This window comes from Amborella trichopoda, chromosome 12 (assembly GCF_054954075.1).
Source record: "Amborella trichopoda isolate Santa Cruz 75 chromosome 12, AtrichopodaSantaCruz75HAP2 v2.0, whole genome shotgun sequence".
Classification (NCBI taxonomy): domain Eukaryota; kingdom Viridiplantae; phylum Streptophyta; class Magnoliopsida; order Amborellales; family Amborellaceae; genus Amborella; species Amborella trichopoda.
Genome location: NC_142347.1, coordinates 10,474,231 through 10,490,584, shown reverse-complemented (window position 1 = coordinate 10,490,584; position 16,354 = coordinate 10,474,231). Strand labels below are relative to the sequence as shown.

The following is a 16,354-nucleotide window of genomic DNA, read 5'->3' as shown; positions in this document are numbered from 1 at the left end:
AAACATGTGGTTTTCCTTGCTCTGAGCATGAAAGTACATAAAAACTATGGCATGCACATGCATGTACATGAACATATGTCTGCATGCTGAATTATATGCCATGAGCTCAAACACAAACACACACAATGGCATGTACATGCATCAACATGAACACGTGCATGCATTCGAGTTATAAGCTTAGGATTGTGAGTTTTTTTGGGATGCTAATACTAAAACACTTTTCAGGATTTGTTTTAATGATTATGCTATGTTTATTTATTCAAACTCAATTTGTATAAATTTGATGTCAATTTGTATAAATTTGATGCAACTTTGTTTTAATTTGTATCAATTTAATATTAATTTGTATCAGTTTGTTTCAATTTGTATTGATTTTTACTTTTTCTAGGGTTAAAGCTATAACCTCTTCTAATTTATGGTTAGATTTTCACTGGTATAAAAAACTTCTCTCTCTCTCTCTTTCTCTCTCTCTCTCTCTAGCATAAGTGAGCTCATGGTATTGAAAGCATTACGCATGAATTGGTGCTTCTTTAGTTTCGTTTATGTGGGCACGTCTTCTCTTTTCACTCTTCTTCTTTTGGGGACATTGGACTTTCTTCCTAAAGTGTATCGCTAAGGATAGTTTAGCTAGAGCTATTTGCTCTTTCTCATTCTAGTTTTTTAAATAAAATTTCGGTTAATTATCATTTTCCTGATGCCGGTACTTGAAAATGCATATAACTATAGGCATTTCGACCAAAATGTTATTTGTTTTGCTCTCCTCCTTTCTTGAATGATTGAGCTTGATGTCTGTTAATTTCTTATTTCTTACTTATTCTCCTATTTTTTCTCTTTACAATTGAATGTACTTGGTGCAAAAGTTTTAGGCACTACAACTATCAAGGAGTTCTTTGTTCTTTTCTTTGATTGCAATCATCTACCTTGCTTTGTAATGGAAATTTTGTGATAGTTTGGAGAATTTGTTTTTCTTCTTTTTTGAGAGAGTTCATTTATTCATTTTGAGTTTTTACGGTGCGTACCTCATATATAAAGCTTTTTTCTTGCTTTTCTCCAACTGAGCTAGCCAACTCTTTCTTTTTGCTTGATGGCTAACCCAAATATCTCTCTGTTATGGGGGGGCTTATTTGTGCTTCTTTCGATGAGGATCATCATCAATCTAGTAAGGATGAATTTTCTATAGGCTTGGGCTCTATGAAAACAAAATAATGCCCCACATCAAATGTCCATTGATTTGGTCATGGAAATCTCCATTGATGACTCTCAAATCAATTTCCATCATAGACTAAAATTTGAAATTAAAAAAATGGTACAGATATTGCGAATAAGTGAACACTTATTTTTGGGGCGAAATGGACAGATTTTAGTTACAATTTACAATATTTTGAAAGCTTCAAATCCTAAATTTTGTTTCACAACCATAATGTTTCAAGATGAGATGATCAATGTAAAGGTTTTGTTCCAATTCTCAATGGTTAGAAGGTGAGGCTTTGCCTATTTTGATAGGGTTGCAGCTTTTCAAATCATTTTCCTTGGTGGCATAGGTTGTTCAAACCGTAGTTATCAGGAGCGCCCAACCAGGGTGGCGCTTTCGCTCCAGAGCTCATCTCCAGCACTCCGTAGGCAGGATCTCGATCGGAACTCATTCTCTACTTTTTGGGAGCTCATTTTTATTTTTAGGATTTTCGATTTTGTTCACAACGGAGCTCGTTCTCGATATTGCACGGAACACGTTTTTTAAATTTTAGGATCTCGTTCTTGAATAAATTAGATCCTTGCTCGCAGAGTTTTATGAGCACGATCCTTACATATCTAGAACTCTCCCTATTTTCCCGAAACATCTTAAAAGAATGTATTTAAATTAAATTAATTTTTAAAATAAAATAATTATATTTTAAGCCAAATTTTCATAAAAGTGGAGTCTACAACGCGATCTTTTTTTTAATGGAGTTCGATCTTTTTTAAATAGGAACACGGTCATTCGTAGATGAGGGCGTGATCCGGTTGTCAATGGGAGCACGATCATAATGAATATGGTAACACGATCCTATTTGACATGGAAAGTGTTCCTGTTAAATATGGATCTCGATCCCGTTGTATTGGGAGTGTGTTTTCTATTCATACGGGATCTCGATCTGCTACTTTTACCCTTATCGAAACTCGCTCCCCGAGCTTTGGAGCTTTGGGCATACATCGTTCCGACACTTTCGCTCTCGAAATAAGAGCCGTTCTTGCTCCCGCTTTCGATAACTATGATACGAACCAGTGTTTTAAAAATCGGCGAGTCAATCGGCACAGCCTGTGCCGGTTTCGATACAAAACCGAGAACCATTCGGTTCTAGAGAAGAACTGCCAGTTCCAATCCAGTTCTGTCCGGTTCAACCAGGGTTTCCTCCTTGTACGCGTGCGACATGCACATGCACGCGTGCGACACGTGTGAGGTTACCCTAATATTTCTACACAAACATTTTAACCTATATTACATAGGTATTTATATACCCAAGTGGAATACCCATCTTTTGATGTGGGATAATTCTCAAACATCATTAAATGAAAAGGGAATTTAAATATATTTTATTAATCATCAAGTTATAACCACGTATGGTGATGTGGCGTGGTGGTTAAGAGCTTTGCTTCTTCATGTGATATCTTAAGGTCGAGTCCCCTCGTGGGTGTTATTTTTTTGTGTTGTATAGTTTTTTTTGTATATATTGTATAAATATTTTTGTAAATAATATAAAAAACATAAAAAAATGAAAAATAAAAAAGTTAATTTTTTGTATAGTAGTTAATTTTTGTTGTATATAGTGGTATAATTATTTTTTTAAATAATATGAAAGGCATAAAAACATAAAACATAAAACATAAAACATAAAAAGTTTATTCTATTTGAAACCTCATCTTTCTACTAACAATCTCTTTCACTAAATTTATTGTAGAAACCTAAAAAAATAAATTTTTGAAAAATTGAAGTGTTATTTCCAAAATTTGTACGCATTTTATTAATTTTTACATTGATAACCAAATTTTTTATTTTATTTATTAATTTTTACATTATAAATCATGTAATGCACTATTTTTCTTACAGTTGTCAATAATACATTTTAAATTAGATAATATTATAAAATATTTTTAATTTGTTATTATTTGTCTAATAAAATAATTATAATTTCAGTATATAATATTATAATTAGTTAGGTTTTAATAATTTTAGATTTTAGTTAGTTAGGTTGTAATAATTTGAATTTTTTAGCGGATTAGGGTTTTTCACCAAAACGAGATTTTAATGGCCATTCTTTCATTGATTAGTCTACTCTTTATAATAGTCCATGTATAGTTATATATTTTATCTATGATAATTCTATGATTTTTCTTTTATGTGATGCAAATTTAATTGTTAACATAAGTTTATACAGGGAAAGAGCATCTCAATATTCACAAATTGATGAAAAAAATGGAAGTTAATAATGTAGTACCTTCATTTCTTATTGGATTCCTAAAAAAAAATATTTATAATGAATTTTAATAATTTTTTCGGATTTTTTTGAAGCTTTAATCTGGTCGATTCAGCCGATTCCCGATCCGGATCGCCGATTCACCGATCCGAATTGGTTTTTGAGATGCTCGATCCGGGTCACCGATCCGCTTTTTAAACCATTGATACGAACTAACCGGTGCAAGCTGGGAAATGGGTTTTCTCGTTTAAGGGTGCATTAGTCATGTAAGTTGGAGGTAAAATTGAGCCAGATAGATGAGAAGATTGATTATTCATTATGCGTGCAGTTGGAGAGAGAGATAGGCATCTATGACATGTGTGATCATAAATCTTCCTATTGGATGAGGTTTTGATGAGTCAGCGAATTCATATATTTATACTAGTCCTCCCTCCAAAATTCATCTTAAAAATGTATTTTGGTTTATCCAAAATATTGGAGATTGAGAATCTATACTATGGTGAACATGAATAACTAAAAATTAATAATTTTAAAAATAAAAATGGTAATTTTAATGTACTTTTTTATCGTCAAATCTAAGTTTAAGGGTGACCACACTTTTTTACATCCATATTTAAGATTGGATGTTTGATGCGCCAGGGGATACTTATGTAGAATGACATTCCATGACGCACAAAACACTTTCACTTTCTTGTTTATGCCACTTAAGTAACATGACCATGTGTGTACACAGGGGTAGATCTCCCTGCCTTACATTGCATAAGATGGGTTTGATATCCATATATGGCAATCTTTTTTGTTATCCTCCAATTTTATAGTATTCTATGGAATTTGAAGTCGATAGACTAGTATATGTGTTTAGTTGGTGTTACACAATCAACCCAATGTTATTTCTCTCAATGCCATGAGAATTTTCGGTGAAATAGAAAATGGCATATAAGTCATTATAGAGAGAAAAAAGTAACAGTTTCATCCATTTATAGTGAATTCAGTTTTGTTTGTTGCCAATGTAACCCGGTTAGGGTGAACCACATATATTTGTATATTGATGGAGATTTGACTGTATTTTGTAATATTTTATTGTGGTTTAAACTTTCTTATTGTTTTTTTATTTTCTTTTATTGTTTCAAATTAATTATACCATATAAGGTCATGGGTGTTTGGATTTATTGAAATTGGTTGGCCGGTTATAGACTAGCTGGTTTCAAGCTATTGAATTTGTTGTAGTGGGGGTTTCACCACAATAAATGGTAATCGAGCTAGTATAGGTTCTCAACAAGTGGTATCCGAACTCAAGGGTTCCAAAATTGAACTAGAGAAGTTTAATGGAAGGAATAATTTTGAACTTTAGAAGATAAAAGTTTAGTAACACATGGTCTTTGTAAAGCCCTACAAGGAAAATCTAAAAGACCTGAAAGTGCGAAGGATGATAATTAGGAAAAATTAGATAGTAAGGTGCTCGAACAATTCACATATGTTTAGCGGATGAAGTACTATTTCATATAGTAAGAGAAAAGGTTGCGGTGGATTTATGGGCAAAACTAGAAAGGTTCTATCAAAGTCTCTCACAAATAAGATTTTCTTACAAAGAAAATTGTATTTGTTTTAAGATAAGAGATGATATGAAAGTGTTGGAACACTTCAACTAATTCAACAACATAATATAAACTTAGGAGCACTGGGTTGAAGATGGATGAGGAACACAAGGCGGTGATATTGATATATTTATTACTGAAGTCTTACAATAATCTAGTTACTACCTTGAGTTGTAACAAGAAAGAATCCCTCAAATTGGATTTGGTTGTAGTGTACTTCTTGCCAATAAATTTCAAAAGAATGTATCAATGGATAATTCAATGGATTCAAGGAGGGATATTCTTATGGCAAAAAGGCCCCTCGAATGAATAGAGTAGTTCATTGCAAAATTCCTCAACTGATAAGTCTTATTTTTTATCCAAGTTGAGGGGCTCTTATGACAAAGGTTGGTTTTGTAGCAAGCCTGCTACATAAAGAAAAATTGTTGAAACAATAAGGAGCAAATTCCTCAAAGGGTTTTGGTTCGAGAATAGAACGACAAGGTGAAACTAAAAATGAGGCTCACCAAGTTGAAGAATCAACATCCAGTTATGTTGAAAATGAGGTGTTGGTGGTAGGATACAAGCCCATATATTATCAAAATTGGGTTCTTGATAGTAGAGCTACACATCGTACGTGCCCACATAGATGGTGGTTTGATGCATATTAAGTCATGTGAGGGTGGATTAGAATCAATGGGAAACAACTCAATGAGTAAGATAATTGGTATAGGCTCGGTTTACGTATTGGATGGTTCAGACACTTCAAAATTCAAGGCATGTGTTGGATTTCAAGAAGATCTTGATTTCACTTTCTTCAGAAGATTATGAATTTATTGGGTAAGGTAGAGTGCTCAAAGTTTCAAAGGGCTCTATTTATGATGTAAAGAGTCTAAGAAAGAAGCTTGTATCTATTGTTAGGGAGGACAATTGTAAATGAAAGAGTAAATTTGGTTGTTGTAAATGAAAGAGTAAATTTGGTTGTAGAGGAAGAAGAACCTCGATAAGGGGTAAATGTTTGGTTATGGAAGAGCGTAACGGGATCCGGCTTTGATCCACCGTTTTATAACGGGATCCGGCCTGATCCAAAGATTCTCCCATTAACTAGTAAGTCTTGCATCTCTGCCATGTGGCTCTGCAGCTCGCACTAGGTTGGATCCGGCCTGATCCAAAGATTTTCCCATTAACTAGTAAGTCTTGCATCTCTACCATGTGGCTCTGCAGACGGGATTCGGCTTGATCCAAAGATTCTCCCATCAACTAGTAAGTCTTGCATCTCTACCATGTGGCTATGCAGCTCTCCCATTAACTAGTAAGTCTTGCATCTCTACCATGTGGCTCTGTAGCTCGCACAAGGTCGGATCCGGCCTGATCCAAAGATTCTCCCATTAACTAGTAAGTCTTGCATCTCTACCATGTGGCTCTGCAGACGGGATTCGGCATGATCCAAAGATTCTCCCATTAACTAGTAAGTCTTGCATCTCTACCATGTGGCTCTGCAGCTCGCACAAGGTGGCGGCGGCATCATATGCTTTGGACGCTCCGTAGCCTGCACAAGGTGGCATCATCATTCCTTGGACCTTGCATCACGATCGATGCCTTGTGTCCCAAAAGATCATATCCATTAAAGTAGGTTCAACTATTTTATAGGCTAAGTTCCTCCCACATCTCTTCGATGTGGGACAAATTTCACATAGTCTTACTCGAAGATTTCATAGAGGTATTAACTCATAGGATTATACTTGCCTAGAAAAAAAAGCTCATAGGATTATACTTACCCAAAAAAAAAAAAAAGCTCATCTAATTATATGATTAATATTAGGCTATTAGATGTTAGCTAATTGGGACTAAAAAAAAAATATTGCTAACTCATTGGATATTAAACAAGCAAAAATAACACTAATACTAGTTTATTGACCATTAAAAGACTAGTGTACAAATATTTCAAAGAAAAAAATTAACACTAGCTCATACCACTTTAGAATTCATTTTCAAGTTGCTTTATCAATTATCTCACATTGCAAGTATAAATTTATTTATTTTATAATTTTATTAAAATATAATTTTAAATTTATGTTTTAAATTACATATTTTGTTCCACATTAATTATTACACATTAGATTTACTTATTTTGAGGGTCATACCCTTGTTTTTGGAATCACTTTTTGTTAGAATATTATAATTAATAATTATATTAATTACATTGATAATCAAATCTTATATTTTATGTATTAATTTATTTACATTATAAGTTATATAAGGTATTTTTTATAAAATTATAAATTAGATTTTTTTTAATTAGATGATACTATAAGATAAATTTCAAAATTTGCCCTTATTTGTATAATAAAATGATTACAAAAGTGAAACTAATAATTCCAATTTTACTGTATAATGTTATAGTTAGTTAGGTTGTGATAATTTTGGATGAGTAAAGGGAATTAATAAATGTTTGATGCGATACTAATTTCACTTTATATGAGAATTTATTTTTTTAAGCTTATAATATGAAAATATTTTCTAATATTTTTAAATTATTTTGATGCAATATTATCATTTATATTATAATTAACAATTATACATACCATCAGACAAGAAAATAATATATCAGTATTCACCTATTTTTACAAAGTAATGAAAATACATAATGCACCCCTCCTAATTTCTTTTAGAAACTAAAAGTATACTATTCATCTATTTTTACAAAGTAATGAAAGTACATAATGCACTACTATTAATTTCTTTTAGAAACTAAAAGTACATTATTTTTAGATATTTATAGTTATTTTTTTAAAAACATTTGGGACAAAATTGCTGACTCAGCCGATTCTCTGAACCGATCCACTGGTTCACCAATCTGACACGGGTATGGGTGACACCGATTCGAGTCACCGATTCGTTTTTTTAAATACTGGTAATGATATTTAGCAAGATAAAAAATATAAGCCTTTGGGATTTTTGCAAAAGGAAGTGAAGCCAAAAACATCTCATGAATTTTCCTACGAGCTAAGTACAAAATTTGGTAAATGAAGGGCCAATGTGATTAGAGTATTGTGGGCAACTCTAGTGTTAATGTTGATTATTGTCATGATTTGAATAAAATTTATTACTTCACTTATTTATTGCTTTCTTGATTGGCTTATGTTTAGCCTAGAGAGAAGATTTTAGAATGGAGTGAAATGAGTACTGCACTCGGCTTGTGGGAATAACTTCTACAAAAGATTTCGAGCATATGAGATCAAGCACTTGTTATTATTGTAATTGTGCAAGGAAGGTTGCACCTAAAGCATATAAAAAGGCGGGATGGCCTCAATAACTCAAACATAAAAGTGTGGATGAAGGTGGAGTTTGTATGAGCAAGGTAAGCACAAAGGAATATAATGGTGGAATATAATGGTCATGAAGATAAAAGAGACCAAGTCAAATTGTTTGGTCATCAAGTTGGTTATTGGTAATAAGGCCTCTTACAGTTTACTTTTATCTCCAAGATTCATTGTGATTGTCGTCTATATATAGAGGTACATATTTGTGTAATCTTTATCTAATATAGTGAAGATGTATCCGGTTGGGCTTTGGATACGTCCGGTTGGGCTTTGGATCCATGGACGTAAAGCTTCAGCCTGAACCACGTAAATCTTGTGTTATTTCTCTTCTTTTCTCTCCATAATTTTATCCAACATAGTAAAGATTATCTTCAAGATTCATTGTGATTGTCGTCTATATATAGAGGAATATATTTGTGTAATCTTTATCTAATATAGTGAAGATGTATCCGGTTGGGCTTCGGTTGGGCTTTGGATCCGTGGACGTAAGGCTTCAACCTGAACTACGTAAATCTTGTGTTATTTCTCTTCTTTTCTCTCCATAATTTTATCCAACATAGTAAAGATGTAGCCGGTTGAGCTTTGGATATATGGGCGTAAGGCTTCAGCTTGAACCACGTAAATCTTGTGTTATCTATCTTTTTCTCTCTCCAAAATCTTTTATTATCTCTCTTTTGCTCTTAAACATGTGTTATCTCTCTTATTCTCTTTACATTCAACGACTGTGTGCATGCTCTCTTTGAATTTAACATGGTATCAGAGCAGGCAATTTGCAACTCTCATTCCCGGGTGGGTTTCGTGAATTTATTTCTCGACGCGTGGCGATGACCAAAGACATCAGCCCTCTTATCCCTAAGTTCATGCACTACATCTTATCCTTGAGTCCACGCCCTGCATCGTATCCTTGAGTCCACGCCTTGCATCTTTGTTGCGCACACCCAGGTACCTGGCCCTGTATTCCTCGTTGGTTAGATCAGCAAACTTGTTCAGTCCAAGGTTATACGTCGAGTTCCAGTTTGTATTGTGTTGATCAATGTGGAGTATGGACCAAGTTATCCTTAAAAGTATGGTCCAAGTTATCTCAGACACTCTCCTTTTGTGATGGTTCTCTCCCTCATCCATCTTGATCATCAAATCTATGGTGAACACCATCGACCCCAATACCTTCAGATTCCAGCCAAATCTTCCAGCAACTCCCCCAGGTCTGAACAAAAATCCAGTGTCCATCTTACCAATCTCGCCTAATCTAACGCGAGAGAGAAGGCCAAACGTACAGGAAAAGAGGAGAGAGATGCGAGGAAAAAAGCCCCATGGATGAAGTGTTGGTGGCATCTATCATCATGTATGATGCATCAGTGGTTCGGTTGTGTGATGGTCAACAGGCAGAGTTGTTGAATCAAATAGTTTGTGAACTGCCACCAGAGCACCCTTTGTCAACTATCCTTTAAGAGAACTTCTTGGTCATACTCCAATACAGGTTGTTGAAGGTGCTGTCTTGGGATGTATGGTAGCCTACTTGATGAGAGAGACACCTCTCAACATTTGTTCCTCACTCAGTCACACCAGAAGCAATTAGAAATGAGGAGGCTTTTTCGGTTTTGCAAGTGGATTGTCTTGAACATTTCCAATTTTATTTCTCTCTCTCTAGAAGAAGAAGATCACCTAATGAAGTGCCCAACTTTATCGCAAGAAATATTGCCAAAAAAAAAAATAATAATTATAAAAAAAAATGCTCAAGCCCCATGTGCTGTGCTGCACAAAAGAAACCTCCGGCCTCAAGTGCCGTGCAAAAGAAAACCTTCGGCCCCAGTGTCGTACAAAAGAAAACCCTCCGAGCAAGCCGCGCAAAAGAAAACAGTCCGCGCAAGAAAACCTTGGCCCTAGTGCCGTGCTAAAAAAAAAAGCTATGCTCAAAAGAGCAAAAGAAAAACTTCCGATTCCAGTTTCAGTTTGACAAGTTGGGCACTTCGCTTCACTCCATGCACAACTTGAGGGGGAGTTTTGAAGATAAAGAGAGACCCAGTCAAATTGCTTGGTCATCAAGTTGGTTATTGGTGATAAGGTCTCTTATGGTTTACTTTTATCATTAATTGTGATTGTCCTTTATATAGAGGCACATATTTATGTAATCTTTATCCAATATATAATATTTGGGCATTGAATCCGTTGACGTAAGACTTTAGCCGGAACCACGTAAATTTTGTGTTATCTCACTTTTTCTTCTCTCCATAATCTTGTGTTATCTCTCTTCTTCTCTTTACATTCAATGTATGGGTGCATGCTCTCTCAAAATTTAATAATGGTCATGCAGGTTATTTGGCTTGAGAGTTTGTCGCATTGAGTAAATTCCCCAATTGCAAGAACAAAAGAATAATCGGGTAAGATTGGCAAGGCAAGTGAGAGTGTTGGGTTGGTGATATAAAATTAACCCAATGGTATTTGTCTCATTGCCAAGAGCATTTTTTGTCAAATGAAAACATGTCTTTTATGGGAGTATTAACCATTGTAGAGAGTAAGGTTTTAAAAAACGTTAATTTGGAAAAAAAATTGGTGTAATCGTGCTGGTTCTATATATATATATATGGAAAACCAGACAGTTTCAAAAAAAAATCAGCTGGTTTTGTTAGGGAATTAGGCATAGTTCTCATTTTTTATTTTACTATTTTTTATCTTTAACTATTTTTAAAATTTCTTTCTTTTAATATCTACCTCTCTTTTAATGTGAGTGGTCCTACCACCGCCCTAGATATAAGGGCACTTACCATGACGCTCGTTGCCTCCCCTCTTTTTTTATGGGGACTTTTGTGCCAATCTCAAACCAATATGCCTAACTTGAGACTATTTAATCAGAAAAAAAAACGCTTTAGACTCTATCGATTGTGCAACTAGTATTTATCCCTAGTCTTATTTTCAAATGTCACGAGTCAGCCCCAAAAAAACATGAGTCAAGTTAGCCCCTTCATCTTCTTGTTAGAACCGCCCGAGATTTTATCTCAAGAAGCACATAAGAAAGGGAGTTTCTAAGAGAGGAGAATATGCATTAGTTTTAAGGGAAAAGGTCCTATCAACCCACACGTTAGAATAGTGTAAGTTAAACAGCTCAGATTGAATTTTGATTAATATGACGGTCACAATTGTATTTTGTATTTGATTTTTAAATTTTGTTTTTACAAAATCTAAATTATATGAAATTAGGTACTTTTACTCTTCTCATCAAGGCGCACCTAATAAAAATATCGAAAAAATTATTCACAAAATCGAAATTAACCAAAATACCCCTTTGGTATTTTGGTTTATTTAAATTTTGTGAATTATTGTTTTGATTTTTTATCGAATTTACTTATTTTTTGAGAATATACGCTCCAAATTTCAAATGATTTGGATGTAGAAAAAAACAAACTAAACTACGAAATGAAAGCGTGACCATTAGATCGGTCCATATTCCATATAAGCCACTGAGCGTTTACTATAGCTGTTAGCTAGCAGACTGACCTCAGACTCTCTCTGATTTTAAAAATTTATGTCTTTTAATATTCACATTTCTTTAATAACTTGTAAAATTAATTACCAATAATATTTTTTATATTTACCTAGCCATCAAGTACATGCATACTCAACTCATGTGATTCATCTAATGCACGTCTTGATTCCTGGGGGAAAAAATCCATATCTTATTTTTTATTGGGCATATTAACCTTTTTGATTCACAGGGCCTAGTTTTTCAAATAAATGAAGATACACTATCTTTTTTTACACGTAGGTTATGGTTCTTCAAATACATGGAGAGAGAGAGACTATTTATTATTTATTTTTAGGGAAAGATTTTTATATTCCCTTATTTTATCATCTCCTTATTCAACCGTCTATTTTTTAATAGAGGGTTAAGATTGCCTAATCACAATGTCATGTCTTTACACTATTTTATTTTAAATTTTTTTTTTATGAACTATTTTGACCCTAAATTTTAGATGTCCATTATTCGATTAAACTTGCACTAACGAAAAATATAAAAAACATATTTTCGATAAAATAAAATGACCAAAATACCCCAAAATTCAAAGGGTATTTTGGTTATTATTATTTATCAAAAAATTATTGTTAACATTTTTTTTAGGTGCACCCCAATGAGAAGATGACACATACCAAATTTTATATTCAAAAAATTTGTATTAAAAAAAACTAAAAATAAGATACTTTAAAACGTCTGATTTAAGATCAAACAATGAGTAACTCTCTTGATAAAAAATAGACAGCTGGATGGTATGGGGAGGATAGAACTTCTATGTTGTAGAGGAAACATGAAAAACATAGAAAGCTTTCCCTTCTTTTTATGTCCATGTCTCTCTTCAAGAAACTATACTAGCACTAGGGAAATTGTCTTTCAACTACGCGGGCAACCACCTTCTATTCTAATATGGTTTGCGCATTATTTATGGGGCGCGGTTTGTATAGAGCCCAAGCTCCAAACAATCAAAGTAAATCGCACCTTCAAATGGTGTCGAGAAATGTGGTTTTAATATTGGAAATCTTTGTGATAGCCTCAAACTATATTTTTATATTTAATTATAAAATTTAACACTTAAAAAAATAAAGTAGATCGAGCAGATCTATGAAAACTTGAAAATCTTGAAAATTGACAGTCGAAAAATGCATTATAAGATACACTATTTTTAAAACTTAAAATTCATTTTTTTCTCATGTCCATGCATCTTGATGTTGAGATGATCAATTTGAAGATATTTGGACATCAAAACAACCTCTTCTAGTGAAATTTTTGAAGTGATCTCTAATTTGATTGTTTAGAGCCTCGGCTCTATATAACTTTTTTCCTTATTTATTTATCTTTTTAGGTTTGTCTCGCTCTAGTAGGCATGTGATTTTGCCAACGCTCTTTATTAGATAATTTCTTGAAAGGAGGTCAAGCCAACACTTTCAAGCAGATAATAAGAGATAAATTAAATATGAATGAAAATGAATATATATCTAGACAAATTTAAATGCGACACCTCTAGAAATAAATTGCAGACAATACATTTGTATTTAGTGAGAAAATGTTAAAAAAATATGAATAGAAATAACTAATTAATTTAATAAATTGATTTTAGAAAAGGAGAAAATAAGAAATGTGTAGGCAAGACCCCCTATCTTTACAAGAGCGAGTAGCTTTGGAGATTATAAAAATAAAAAAATAAAAAAATTGAGTTGAAGATATCTATTTAATTGCAATGAGTTGTATTTTAAATTTTATTTTGGTGTTTGACTATGAAATGAATCTAATTATCAACAAACACGAAACATATTCTAAGTATTTATGTATTTCGGTAAAATAATGAAAATATATAGTGTTAAACCCTTATATTTTTGGAAACCTAAAGAACTATATTTTAAAGAAATTTTAATAATTGTTTTTGTATTTTTTTAAGGCCAGATAAGGCTGATCCACTGATTCGGACCACTGATCCATCGATCTAGATTGATTTTCAGGATGGACAATCCAGGTCACCATATATATTTTTAAAGGGTGCAGTTTGTATAGAGCCTAGGCTCTAAACAATCAAATTAGAGCCTACCTTCAAATAGTATCGAGAAATGTGGTTTCAATATTGGAAACCTTTGTGATAGCCTTAAAATATATTTTCATTTTTATTTATAAAGTTTAAAGCTTCAAAAATAGTGTAGATCGGCATATCTATGAAAACTTGAAAATTGATAGTCCAAAAATATGTTACAAAATACACTCTTTTCAAAACTTGAAATCCATTTTTTTCTCATGTCCTTGCATCTTGATGTCGAGATGATCAATTTGAAGACATTTGGGCATCAAAACAACCTCTTCTAGTGAAATTTTTGAGGTAGCTGTAATTTGAGTGCTTGGGGCCTCGGCTCTATATCAACTTTTCCCATTTTTAAACATTGGTAGAGAGAGAAAAGTAACACGGGTGTATCAAGGGAACTCTCATAGGAAGAGTAAGAGGAGATTTGGAAAAAGAGAGATTTGCAGGTTTTGTTGGCAAACCTTAGTTTTATTGTGCCATTATATTGGGCCGGAATTATAGGTATTTTTTTGCGGTGGCGGAGTTGGTCGATGTTATCGAAGGAATGAATCGATTGATGTCGTAGGAAAAATCAATTTGATCACTTTTTTACCATTGTATGATAATTTTTATATACCCACAAAATTTGTAATTTTCTCCATTGATAGTGAATTAAACTTTGCCGACTGTTCATGAAATGTAGCCTAATTAGGATAAACCATATATACTTGAACGTTGATGAAGCTTGGATTATAGTTTGTAGTATGTTGTTGTAGTTTTAACTTTCATATGTTTGTTTCTTTTGATTTGATTTTATTTATTTCAAATTTCTCTCGCCATTTGTAGTTCTTGGGTGTTTAGATTTCTTGAAATACATTTGCTCGTGATAAACAAGTTGGTTTCAAGGAATTGTCCATATCTCCAAAGCAGTAAAAAGTCTATATCACTATTGGGGGCGCCAAGTCTTGTTCGAGCTTAACCTAAAATCAGAGTGGGCCTTCACCACTTGATTTGGGCCCATTCCATGTGCCTAAAAGTCGGGCGCTACATACCTTAAATTTGGGCCCATACTCAGCCCAACAAATAGAAAGCCCGTCGACCGACCCACGCCATAAATACAAATTCTAGTTTTTCTTATGGATAATTCAATAGGGCAAGCTCTTATGCTTCCCTTACAACATAAAACTTATATACTTCGCCTTATCCAACCATCCATTTTGAATGGAAGGCTAAGATTGTCCCTATCACAATGTCACGTCTTTACACTATTTTAGTTTTAGTTTTTTTTCTATAAACTATTTTGATATCAAATTTTGGACGTCCAATCCTCTATTAAACTTGCACTAGCAAAAAATAAAAAAAAAATATTTCCAATAAAATAAAATGACCAAAAGACCCCTGAAATCTTCAAGGGGTATTTTGATCATTATATTTTATCGAAAACTTATTTTTAATATTTTTTACAGGTGCGCCCCATGAGAAGATGGCACGTACCAAATTTCATATTCATACAATTTGTATAAAAAAATTAAAAATAAAATACTTTTAGACGTCAGATCTAAGATCAAACGGTGAGTGGCTCTCTTGATCAAAATTGGAGGGCTGGATGGTTGGGGAAGTATAGATCTTCTATGTTGTATGGGAAGTATAGAAACATTTCCCAGTTCAATAGGCCCTACCTATTTCTTAAAGGAAAATATTTATATAGAGCTAAGGCTCTAAACAATCAAATTAGAGCCCACCTCAAAAATCTCACTAGAAGAGGTTGTTTTGAGGCCCAAATATCTTCAAATTTATCATCTCAACATCAAGATGCATGTACATGAGAAAAAAAATAGATTTCAAGTTTTGAAAATAGTGCATATTGTAAGACATTTTTGGAGCATCAATTTTCAAGATTTTAAAGTTTTCATAGATCCGCTCGATCTATACTATTTTAAAACTTTAAATTTTATAATTTCAGATGAAAATATATTAAGGAAAGCGTTTATATAAGGTTGCAACCTTATAATGTAGAATTACAGATACGCCTCAAAAATCCATCGAAAAAGGTGGTTTTAATGTTGAAATACCCTTTTGATTGATCATCTTGACATTGAGATGTATGACCATGAAAAATAAAAAGATTTTAAGCATCAGAAATAATACATTTTACAACATATTATCTATACTGTCTATTTTCAAGATTTTCATATGCTTAAAGATTTATTTGATTTGAACGATTTTAGAAATTTAAAATTTTATAATTAGATATAAAAATAGATTTTGAGATAATCCTAAAAACATATTACATCAAAATTATATACAATGATATAGTTTGAAGGAACACTTTACCTCTACAGCTACGGATGAATCCGTATGCCAACTGCACCCATATATCAAAGCTATCACAAAGATTTCCAATATTGAAACCACATTTCTTATCCCTATTTGAAGGTGCGCTTTACTTTTGAGTGTTCAGGGCCTCGGCT

At 33.1% G+C, this 16,354-nt stretch overlaps 1 long non-coding RNA gene across 1 annotated transcript; it reads right to left on the bottom strand.

Moving 5' to 3' along the window:
• Positions 1-6,000: 6,000 nt before the first annotated feature.
• LOC148779433 (uncharacterized) lies at positions 6,001-16,354 on the bottom strand. Its single transcript, XR_016045311.1, has 2 exons — positions 16,218-16,354; positions 6,001-6,575 (listed from the first exon to the last, which is right to left on the bottom strand). It is a non-coding gene; the product is annotated as an uncharacterized LOC148779433 (long non-coding RNA).